The sequence below is a fragment of the Camelus ferus genome, chromosome X (assembly GCF_009834535.1).
Source record: "Camelus ferus isolate YT-003-E chromosome X, BCGSAC_Cfer_1.0, whole genome shotgun sequence".
Classification (NCBI taxonomy): Eukaryota; Metazoa; Chordata; class Mammalia; order Artiodactyla; family Camelidae; genus Camelus; species Camelus ferus.
The window spans coordinates 67,242,843-67,253,850 of NC_045732.1; the positions used below are offsets into that span (position 1 = coordinate 67,242,843).

Sequence of the window (11,008 nt, forward strand, 5' to 3'; positions counted from 1 at the left end):
TCTGGCTCTCTCCCAAACTTCCAGCACTCCCACTTACTCCCTACTTGTTTGAGCTGTATGTTTTTAAAGCCCATTTCCCCCAACATGAAAGAGACAGACAGACAGACAGACAGACAGACAGACAGACAGACAGACAGACAGACAGAAATAGATACAGAGACAGAGACACAGTGACTCAGAGACACAGACAGTCACGTGCTTAACCCCCAAAATAGAGCCTGGTGGCATAATTCAATGAGGAGTTATTTGAGACCTTAAGGATCTTCTTCATGACCCACAGAGAACATGGCTTGAGTGACTAACTCCAAAACCTCTAATATGAGACCCACATTTCTTTGGGCTCCCATTTTATACTCACAAGGTCCCCTAAACTTCATCTTGGGAAAGAGTTTTTGTGCTTGGCTATAGACCTCCCACAGAGTCAATGCCTTGTAAGGGGCTGAGGAACAGCTATTCTTAAGTCATACTAAAATCCATTCTTAATGGATGCACCAAAAAAAAAAAATCATGGACAGAAATATGGCCTGAGGGTTCCCACACCTCAAGACCACCCTCGGAGCCCACAGGAGGAAGTAACCTGCCTCTATACATACACATGCCAAAAGCCTCTCCTATAGCATAGAAAGTCCACATGGGAAATCTCCTCCCAATGCCTGAAGGGGCCAATTGCCTCTGTTAAGTGTGTTAAAGTAACTAGGTTTTGCACCTTCTGAGATGTATCATGGTCTCCTGGGTTAAAAGGTGACACTCAGGTTGGTATGAACATCTGCAGAGGGGCTAGTGGCTAAAGAGACATGTATAGCCAGCTTTAACCCTGATGAATAGGTCAGTAGAGGAAAAAAAACATGGCATAGAGTTGACACAAGGAAGGAAAGGGGGAAATATCTCAATATATTCCACAGGACCTGAACAGCCATGCCTAGAGACCATGCACTAAAGCCCACTTCTACTCCACGTCCAAAAGTTGTTTACACTAGAGCTATTGTTTGCCATGCCTCATACTCTTTGGCTGGCAGTTGGTTTTAAAGTTTTGCTTATAGCAAACCATCTCATTTTTTCCCCTGCTGGGTACAGGATTTTATGTTGATGGTATTCTTCTTCTAGAGAATGTGAGATGGGAATTTTGTTGAAGATGAAGATTCTCAATGTGATGACGGGTAGACTTGAGACAAGACTCTCTACGACTAAGAGCTTCTCTCTTCTTCTTGTGCTATTGTTGGGAATACTGGTTCAAGGCTCTTACTCCTTAGAGCCCGTGTGAAACACGAAGTCCACAATGTGGTTCCTATAGCCAAATTTATTGTCATACCAGTAAATAAGCTTGATAACATGGTCACTGAGGACAATGCTGGTACAAGTAACAAAGACAGAGGAATAGGTATCACCGTTAAACTCACAAGAGACAACCTGGTCCTCTGTGTAGGCCAGAATGTCCTTCAAGGGGACTGTCAAGGCCTGACCATCTTCTTGATGTCACCATATTTGCCTGCTTTCTCCAGAATGCAGGTCAGATCTATGACAGACATGTTAGGGATAGAGACACAAATGCCAATGAAATTCCCATTCAACTTGGGAACGAACTTGCCCACAACCTTGGTGGTATCAATGTTTGCAGGGATGATGATCTGAGCTGCACCATAATCAACATGCCACAGTTTTCCAGAGGGATTATTCACATTTTTCAGGGTAGAATTAATGATGTGAACTGTGATCATGGATCTCTCTGTGATCCCTACATTTTCAAGGGTAAGTACCCTTGATCAAGGTGCCAAGAAGTTCATGGTACAGGAGGCAATGCTGGTAACCTTGAGGTAGTGATCATATTTCTCATGGTTCTCTTCCCTCACAGGCATAAGAACATCTGCAGAGGGGGAAAAGATAATAAACCTTCAACCCTCAAGTGAGGTCCAGTCTTCTCCAAGAGTGGGAAGAGGCCAGTGGACTCCACAGCATATTAGACACCAGCATCACCCCATTTGACGTCGTCAATATCTCACTCCTAAAAGATGGAGATGGGCTTCCTGTCATTGATAAGCTTCTCTTTCTTAGCCTTGGCAGTGCTGTTGAAATTTTCATAGGTGGAATCATACATGCAGTTGAGGTTGTCATAAATAGTGACAATACCTACTTTATCACAGATGAAAGCAGCCTACAGACCAGGCACTTAATAAAACCAAATTTGTTTATTCCAACCTTCACAATCCTGCTGCTGGAATGTGACCAGTACTGCCAAGAATGGTGCAGCTATGTATCATGCACACAGGAACAGACAGTGACCCATATCATTTTCAATGGTCAGATAACAGGTTGGGTTATGAGACTTCATTGCTCTCCAGTAGTTTACCAAATTTAGTTCATTGAACAAAGTTGTATTTCAGGCCATGATATCTCTCCTTCTATGCCCAGGTTGCTCAGCTTAGAAAGAAATAATCACACAACCACACTGGGGTTCCTATAAAAGCTTGATCTTGGAAGCTAGAACCACAACACTACCCAGAATCCCTCTATATTGCCTCAGTTAGTAACATTCACCATCCCTTTAATTGCCTATTCCAAACTTTAACCTCTCTTTTCAGACTCCTCTACCTCATCTACCCCTTACTCTTACAGTAGGTTGCTTTGCTGCCTCTGTAACTAAGATACTAGAGGCCATCTGGTAAGTAGAAGTATCCCAAACTTTCTGCCCTGACATGGTGACAAAAATATCTACATCTATACCCATCCTTGTCTACTTCTCTTCTACATGTGATCTGCATGTCACCCTTTCACATATGTTCTGAGATCTTCACTTACTTTCTGCTTACTCAAATCTACCTTTAATCTTTCCCAATCTCCTATTTCCATTTCCTCAGTATTTAAAGATGGCCAAGCCTTATTCTAATTACAGTAGAAAAAGAAACAACCCAAAACCCCTCAAAAACCTCTCCTTCAGCTATCATCTTGTGCATTTCATTATCTTACTGCAGTGTGAACTCCTCAATCCATTACAAACTGTTGCAATCTGCCTGAAACTATTTTAAGGTCCTCTCTTTTTTTTTTTTTTTTTTAAAAAAAAACCACTTTACTGTGGTATGGTTCCTGTATGGTAAACTACACATATTTCAAATGTACAATTTGATGGATTTTGATAGATGTATGCACCAATGAAACCACTACCACTAAGGTCCTATCTTAATTGTTAAATTCAATTTACACATCTCAGTCACCACCTGACTTTATTTTCTGTGCCATTTGATACTGTTGGCCACTCCCTTCTACTTAAAACTTTCTTCTTTCTTGACTTCCATGGCAATATTCTTTCCTATTTTTTCTCCTACTATTAGTATCACTTTTTCTCAGTCTTCTCTGCAGGCTCCTCCTCCTCAACCAAACTTTTTAGTATAATTATTTCCCAAGATTCCATTCTCAAAACTTTTCTTTTGTCACTCCACTCACTTTCCTTGGATTAACTCATCCATGCCCACAACTTCAATGACCACCAACGTAATTAAAATTTCAAAAGTTGAATTACCAGGCAAGATTTCTACCCTGAGCTGAAAGTGCATATTTTCTATTGCCTACTAGACATATCCATTGGAAATCTATAGGTAACTCAAACTCAACATGTTCAAAAACTTGAATTAACTTTTTCCTTTCTCTCTCCAGTTCTGCTAATCTTTTAACTTTTCTATCTTACTATTCACTAGCTACTCAAGCCAGAAACATGGTTGACATTATCAACAACTTCCTTTCTTTAATTATCCACATCCACTCATTCACGGAGCCATGCCAATTCTATTTTCTAAATGGTTCTCTTCGTCAACCCTCTTCTCCATAACTTTTATCATTATTACTCCCAACTGGTCTGTATGCATGTCTCCTCTTCTTCTAATGCATTCCTCAATAGTAGATAAAATGACCTTTCTAAAATTCTAATCTGACCATAATTTCCCCTTATTTCAAACACCTAATTGACATAATTTCCATTGTTTCTCTCTAACTTTCCAATTGAAATATCCCAGGAGTTTGGAAGTAGCCTGGTGCAAGTAGAAACTTTCTTTTCTTTTATTTTAAGAATTAATAGTCATTTAACATTCTACTCCATATTCTATCTGTCTTTATTTTAATATAAAATTATATATTTCTCTATATTTTCCTTAATTTATAAAAGTATTTGAATAAATTTGGTGCTTCAAGAAGACTAGTCATGGTTAGCTCAAGAATTCAAGTATGCTGTACATCATCTCCTACTGCAGTTTGAAAAGCTCAGGCCCTACAAGAGTAAGTCCAAACTCATTAGCAGATCAAGCCCCAGTGGTTCTCAATGAAGGTAGGGCGGGTATTCTTTTAGGAGTGTTTAGAAAAGTATATGTGTGATGAAGTGTTTTTGATTATTACAATAACTAGGGAGGTACTTCTGGCATTTAATGGGCAGGGGACAAGAATACCAAACATTTTGCAAAGAGAAAGGTGATCTCACATGATGAACAACTGTCCTGCTGATACTTCCCATCTACCTCTCCAGCCTCATTTCTCACTCTGCACTCTCTTCATATTCCATCCTCCAGCCATAGCAAGTTATATACAGTTTATCTTAAAAGTCATGCAATTTTACATCTCCAAATCTTGACAGGGGTAGCTCCCTATACCTGGAATATTCTGCTTGACCTTCCATACCTCTTTTAGCAAGCCTTTCTTAATCTCAACCCACCCCTTCCCCTAGGTAGAATTGCCTGTTCTCTGGCACAACGATGCATGCATAGTAGACAATGAGTAAATGTTACTTATTTGTTGAATAAAGTAATTGCCAGTTAGTAGCATCTATTGATTAATTCATGTATAAACTCTTTCCAGAGTGAAAATTAGTCAGACTCTGCCCTCATTTGGGATCATTAAGGTGAGAGAAAAGGAAGAAGTAGAGTTGGAGCCCAAAAGCCATCAGGCATGAGGGGCAATGGGTACACAACAGAAAGAAGGAATTAGAAAGAGAAGATAAGGGAGGGCAAGCGGGAAAATTGCATTACCTTTACAACCTGTCAATAGCCAGAACCTTTGCATAGATTTTTCTCCTGTACTGCCCCTGCCCCCGTCCCTGTCCCTTACAACCATTCCCATGGGCCCTGAGCTAGAGGGACTTCCATATTAGCTTCTACTTTATTATTTACTCATTTTTTAAGTTATAAAAACAGTTAATAAATACAAAAATCTTGATTTTTAAAACTGGCTTTAAAAAGACTATAAAGAAGGGTATAAAGTGAAAGAAATATCCAATCCATACTCCAAACTTCAGGCCCTGTCCTCAGAGGTGATTGCTGTTAATATCTTCTTCTGCCTATGCATACAGTTGTCTTTTTAATTAATTTTTTTTACAAAAATGAGATCATACCGTACATACTGTAATTGTTAATTTTATGTGTTCATTTGAATTGGTCACGAGATGCCCAGATATTTGGTTAAACATTATTCTGGGTGTGTCTGTGAGGGTGTTTTGGGATGAGCCTAACATTTGAATGGGTAGTTTGAGTAAAGCAGATTGCCTTCCCTAGAGTGGGTGGCATCATCCAATCAACTGAAGGCTTAAATAGAAAAGAAAAAAAAAAAAAGGTTAACCTTCCTGCAAGTAAGAGGGAACTCCTCCTGCCTGACTGTTTGATCTGAGACATTGGTGTTTTCCTGCCTTTGGACTTGAACTGAAACATTGGCTCTTTTTGGATCTCAGCCTTTCCAGCATTTGGACTGGGACTTACACCATTGCCTTTCTTGGGTCTCTAGCTTGTTGGCTGCAGATCTTGGGACTTCTCAGGTTCTATAATCAACCAAGCCAATTCCTTATAATAAGTCTCTTTCTGTGTGTGTGTGTGTGTGTGTGTGTGTATACACACATATATATCCTATTAGTTCTGTTTCTCTGGAGAACCTTGACTAATACAAATACTATACTGCAACTTGCTTTCTAAAAATACCTTGGGCATGTTTCAAAGTAGTCAAACAAATTTACTCTATTATTTGTAACAGTGGCATGATATTCTATATTACAGATATACTATCATTTATTCAATTGGTTAATGGAAACTAATTTACTCCCAGTATTTTTTGTAATGAACCAATAATTTTGCAGTGAATATAGCTGTACACATACCTCTGCCAAATCGTACATCTCTAGTCTAAGTATCAGAAAAGAAGTTGCTGGATCAAATGGTACATGCATTTACAATTTTTATTCATATTGTCAAATTACTCTCCAAAAGGCAGTATATATATACTCCTATTAATGGAGTATGTGAGTGCCTATTACCCCACACCTTTATTACCACTGACTTTTATCAGCCTTTAAAAATTTTGCCATTATGATAGGTGAAAAATAATATCACATTGCCACCAACTTGCTCTCTATAAAAGCTTAACCAATTTAATTACACTCTTCCCAAATGACCCTAAACCTCTGGAACCATATCAGAAATTTCTTGGGAAAATTCTAATTTGAATCCACTCAAGATGAAGATCATGTTTGGTGGCAGGCACCATGAACCTATTCTTCTGGTTAACCAGTTGAGCCCCAGTGGGCTCTTCATTGACCTATTTATCAAGATTCCCTTAAAAAAAAATACTTCCTGTGCAGAAGATAAGAACCTTATCACTCTTAAGAAAAAAAAAATATATCACATGGTTTCAAAAGTGAAAACCAGAAAAGGAAATCACGTTACCAAATTAGATTGCTCACTCAAGAAGCAATTGCCTTTGAGAAAAAGCAGACCAGTCTTCAAGATCAAAACCATTCTTGCAAAAAGCAACTTGCCAAATGGAATAGTCATGCTCATTTTACTCACTGTAGCCCTGTTTGAGAAATGTGGATAAAGGTACTTTGATTGACTAAAATATTCACATTAACTTTCAAGGCTAAATGTTACTATCTAGCTAATACGTTACCAAGTTCTAATGAAACAGAATCAAACAGAAAGTGTCCAGTGCCCCATATATTTAGTAAGTTGTAAAAGAGCATGACTAGGTCAATTGAATCATTTCTCTGATACTGAGAAAATGGCATGGCTGCAATAACATAGTTGTATTTTAAAGGTCACCTGGAACAAGCTACTGATAAATCACACCTGACAGCCCCACAACAAATCAATGATAACTAAGCAAGCTTAACTTTCAAACAAATAAACAGATGGATGGAAGAGGAGTCATTAAATACAGTCTTCTTGGAAGCCAACATTGGAGGCTGTGCGTTCTCTGCTGGTCTTTTGGCTTTAGGGTTGACAACTGATGGCAGTGCTTAAGGTAAAGGAAGATGTCATTATTCTCCCAGGCACCACATTAGAAACATATCACTTAACATCTGCCTTATCCCCATAGTCTATCAATTAGCTAATCTATTCTTTCAAAATGTCTCCTGCCTCTGTCCATCAACCTCCATAGCTTCCTCCATCAGCTTTAATCTAAGTGAAAGTTTTTCTTCATTCATGATTAATAGTTCTATTTGAAATGTCCAAGTCATCCTAGACACTGCTCCAAAGAGTCAGGTATACACTGAATCCTATTTTAAAGAGGATATTGGAATGATCATTTCATTTCCCAGACAAGTGACTTTGCAGTTCCCCAAAGTAGAGAAAGTCAAGTGTCTCTGCAGTGACCTGTGTATGTATGAGATGACTTGGTTTCCTGGGCAGATAGATTACCATACAGTGACTCAGTGTCTGACCAGGAAGCTACCCTTGTTGACAGGGTCAGTCATTCCTCTGGTCCCTAGGACTCAAGTTATCAGAGAGCACATCACTGAATTTACCAAAATAGAACTTAGAAAGACAATTCCTTTCTATGTCACTGTGGCATCTGTCCAAGCTTACTTCAATTAGTGCTTACATTTAGTTGATCAACAAATAAGTGTACAGTACCTGGGAGCAAAGCGCTGTGCTAGGTACAGTAGACTAGTACAAAGTATAAGATGTAGTTTTGGAATAGTCTATTGAGAAGGCAAACCTTACATGAGGCTGGTTGAGCTGGCTTCATGGAGTTATGAGGATTTGGCATGGAAAGGAACTAGAGAGGTGAAGGGGAAAGAAGGCATTTAGGTCAGTCCAGAATTTTATTCCTTTTGATCTGAAGCCTTCATTGAGACTCACAGAATAAAGTACATATAGTGTGCTCTTAAAAATAAACTATCAAGATCAAAACTGAAGTTAGAAGGCTTTTTGAGTTTAAGTTTAGGAAACATTTTCCAGTTGTTTTCATAAAAGGAATTGTCAATCCAATAATATAGTTGGATTGATAATAGTGTCTAAAATAGCTTTAGTTCTGATTTTTTAATAATTGGCAGAAATAAAGGATCTAGTGGTTATGAAACTGCCTGGGTCAAAACTAAGTCATTTATATCTTCCAGCATTATTCTAAAGTTAACATTAGTTAAAATGATCACCCAACTCCCACCAAAATTTCCAGTATGCTTACTGGTAACTAGAATCCATGAGCTCAAAGGAGTGATGGGACTTTTTTTTTAGTTCAGAAGCTGATGCACTGGATTAGAGGAGCAGATGGAATCTGCCATCTCTAATGGCAACAGGTATAGCTTGGGAGCAGGATGTTACAAAGGCTTGTTGATGCCCATGCAAGGCAAGATTGACCAGGGAAACAAGTCTATACTCTCCCCCCAGATATCCACCTAACCTCTCCTACTGTAATAGAATCTATATAATAATGTCTATTTTATTTTAGCCTGTATAATACAGGCTATCATTAATAGTGTCTACAGTAGTTTTAGTGCTGATTTTTTAATGATGCCACTTCCTCAGAGAGGCCTTCCCTGGCTCTTCCTATATAAAATGACACCCTCTGTCACTGTCTATCCTCTCATCCTATTTCATAATTATTTGAATTTATACTCATTGTCTCTTTAATGGACTTTTTGCTTACTGATACATATTCAGCTTCTAGAACAATGAGGTCAATAAATATTTGTTGAATGGATGAATGTCATAACATTTGAAAAAAGCTATATAAATCCCAAATAGGCAATTGGACATCATCGTTTAAACCAATGATCTCATTTAGGTTACTGCTTGTTTAGAAATGGTTTATGATTTGGGAAGGCATAAAGGCACCCCTTTCTACCTACACAGTCTCACTCCAGTTCCACCCTTTTCCATGAAACCTTTTTTCTCAGGTAACTCCATTCCTTTTCAGACCTCTAAATATGTGCAGCTTAATGTGTAACTGCCCTTGTTTCATGTGTATAGAATTTATTTGTAAGTTCTTTGAGAATGAGGATGATAGTCTTTTTTATCCTATGTTTTCTATCATGCTCAGCACAGCACAGGGCACATAGTAGGCACTCAAAAAAATTGTGCCACTTGTCGATTGATTCCAGGTGGGGAAATTGGCAAGCATAAGCTGTTGGAAGTAAGCTTGTTTTCTTTTTTCTAAGACAATCCAATAATCAACTGGTGTTAAAGAAATTATTCATAAGTCCTAGCAAATCATTTTAACTATAAAGGTAAATTTGATCCAGCAGTGTCCCTTGGGTACTCTTCACACTTGCTAATGAATAACTTAGGGGCCTAAAAAAATGAATTACAGGGCCTAGCCTTTGGTAGGGAGAGTTGTCAAATGAACATATTAATTTTTCCATCTGCTTCTGCCCTAGGCTATGTGGGTTACAGTGCCATAGGCAGCCTGCAAAGATTGCTTCATGCCTTGCCCTTTCCAGATTTCTTCTTCTAAAAGATGAATGTTGCATTCTTTCTGGAGTATGAAGATACTAGAATTCAAGTTGATTTCTGGAAACAGTAAATTCTCCAGCCCCAGTCTTGGGTTAAGAACACCGTGGTGTTTGTTGGGGTTTTTTCCCCACCAATTTCAATGGCTTTTGGAGCCCCAAACCCCAGCAAGAGACCGCTTCATCCTAGAATATTCTAGTGTGATCTGGGAAATGAGGTCCTTCCTAAACTCTTCTGAGATGACTACTGGCTCCCATGGTACCTTGTGCCAAGCCTACATATCCTACCCAGAAGCTGTATTTCTACATCTTGGGTTGTAGAAGGTTTCCTTCTCAGGGATGGTGCCTTGCTGGTGGTACTGGCCAGTCATGTGGCTCTTCAGTGCTGCACCTGACCTAAAGTAGACTACAGGCTCATTTCCATACCATTTAAGATGTTATCTGTTTGCTCCTCATTTCATCTCAAAATGTACCTGCATCTATTAGCCTCTTGCTCTTTTGCTGCTGAACTGAGTTGAGATATGGATTTCCCTTAGTCAGTTTGCTTTTAATTGCAACATTTGTTACAGCTGGTGATAGAGACCAGCCTCAGCATTCCTACCAGGGTGCTATCTCTCTTCAAGGACAGTAACTCATGTTATTTTTGGAGTTGTGAGAGTCTATTTGATTTTGCTTTTTAAAAATCAAAAAGTTAAAATTATTTAAAAATTATTTTTTAATTTATTAAATTTTTTGTGTTAAAATTAACATATAATATTATGTTTTAGGTGTACAACATAGTGATTCAATATTTTTATACATTCTGAAATGATCACCACAATAAGACCAGTTACCATCCATTACCATACAAAGTTGTTGCAATATTACTGACTATATTCACTATGCTATTAACTTACATACTTATGGCTTATTCATTGTATGACTGAAAGTTTTTACCTCTTAATTCCCTTCACCTATTTCATCTTTTCTTCCCTACCCCCCACCCCCTAGTTTGTTCCTTGTATCTATGAATCTGTTTCTGTTTTGTTTTGTTTTTCAGATTCCACACATAAGGGAAATCATATGGTATTTGTCTTTCTCTGTCTGACTTATTTTATTTAGCATAATACCCTCCAGGTCCATTCACATTACTGCAAATGGCAAGATTTCATTCATTTTATGCCCGAGTAATATTCCATTGTGTATCTGTGTGTGTGCGGTAGTATGTGTATATGTCACATTTTTTTTATCATTTATCTATTAATGAACACTGATTTTTCAACAACTCTCCTTCCTTTGTCTCCTCTTAGGAAGAGACAACTTTTGGCAGACGTTAAC

The 11,008-nt window shown here is 38.3% G+C and overlaps 1 pseudogene; it reads right to left on the reverse strand.

Moving 5' to 3' along the window:
- Positions 1–1,239: 1,239 nt before the first annotated feature.
- On the reverse strand, positions 1,240–1,715 carry LOC102522456 (annotated as a pseudogene).
- Between the last annotated feature and the right edge of the window lie 9,293 nt (positions 1,716–11,008).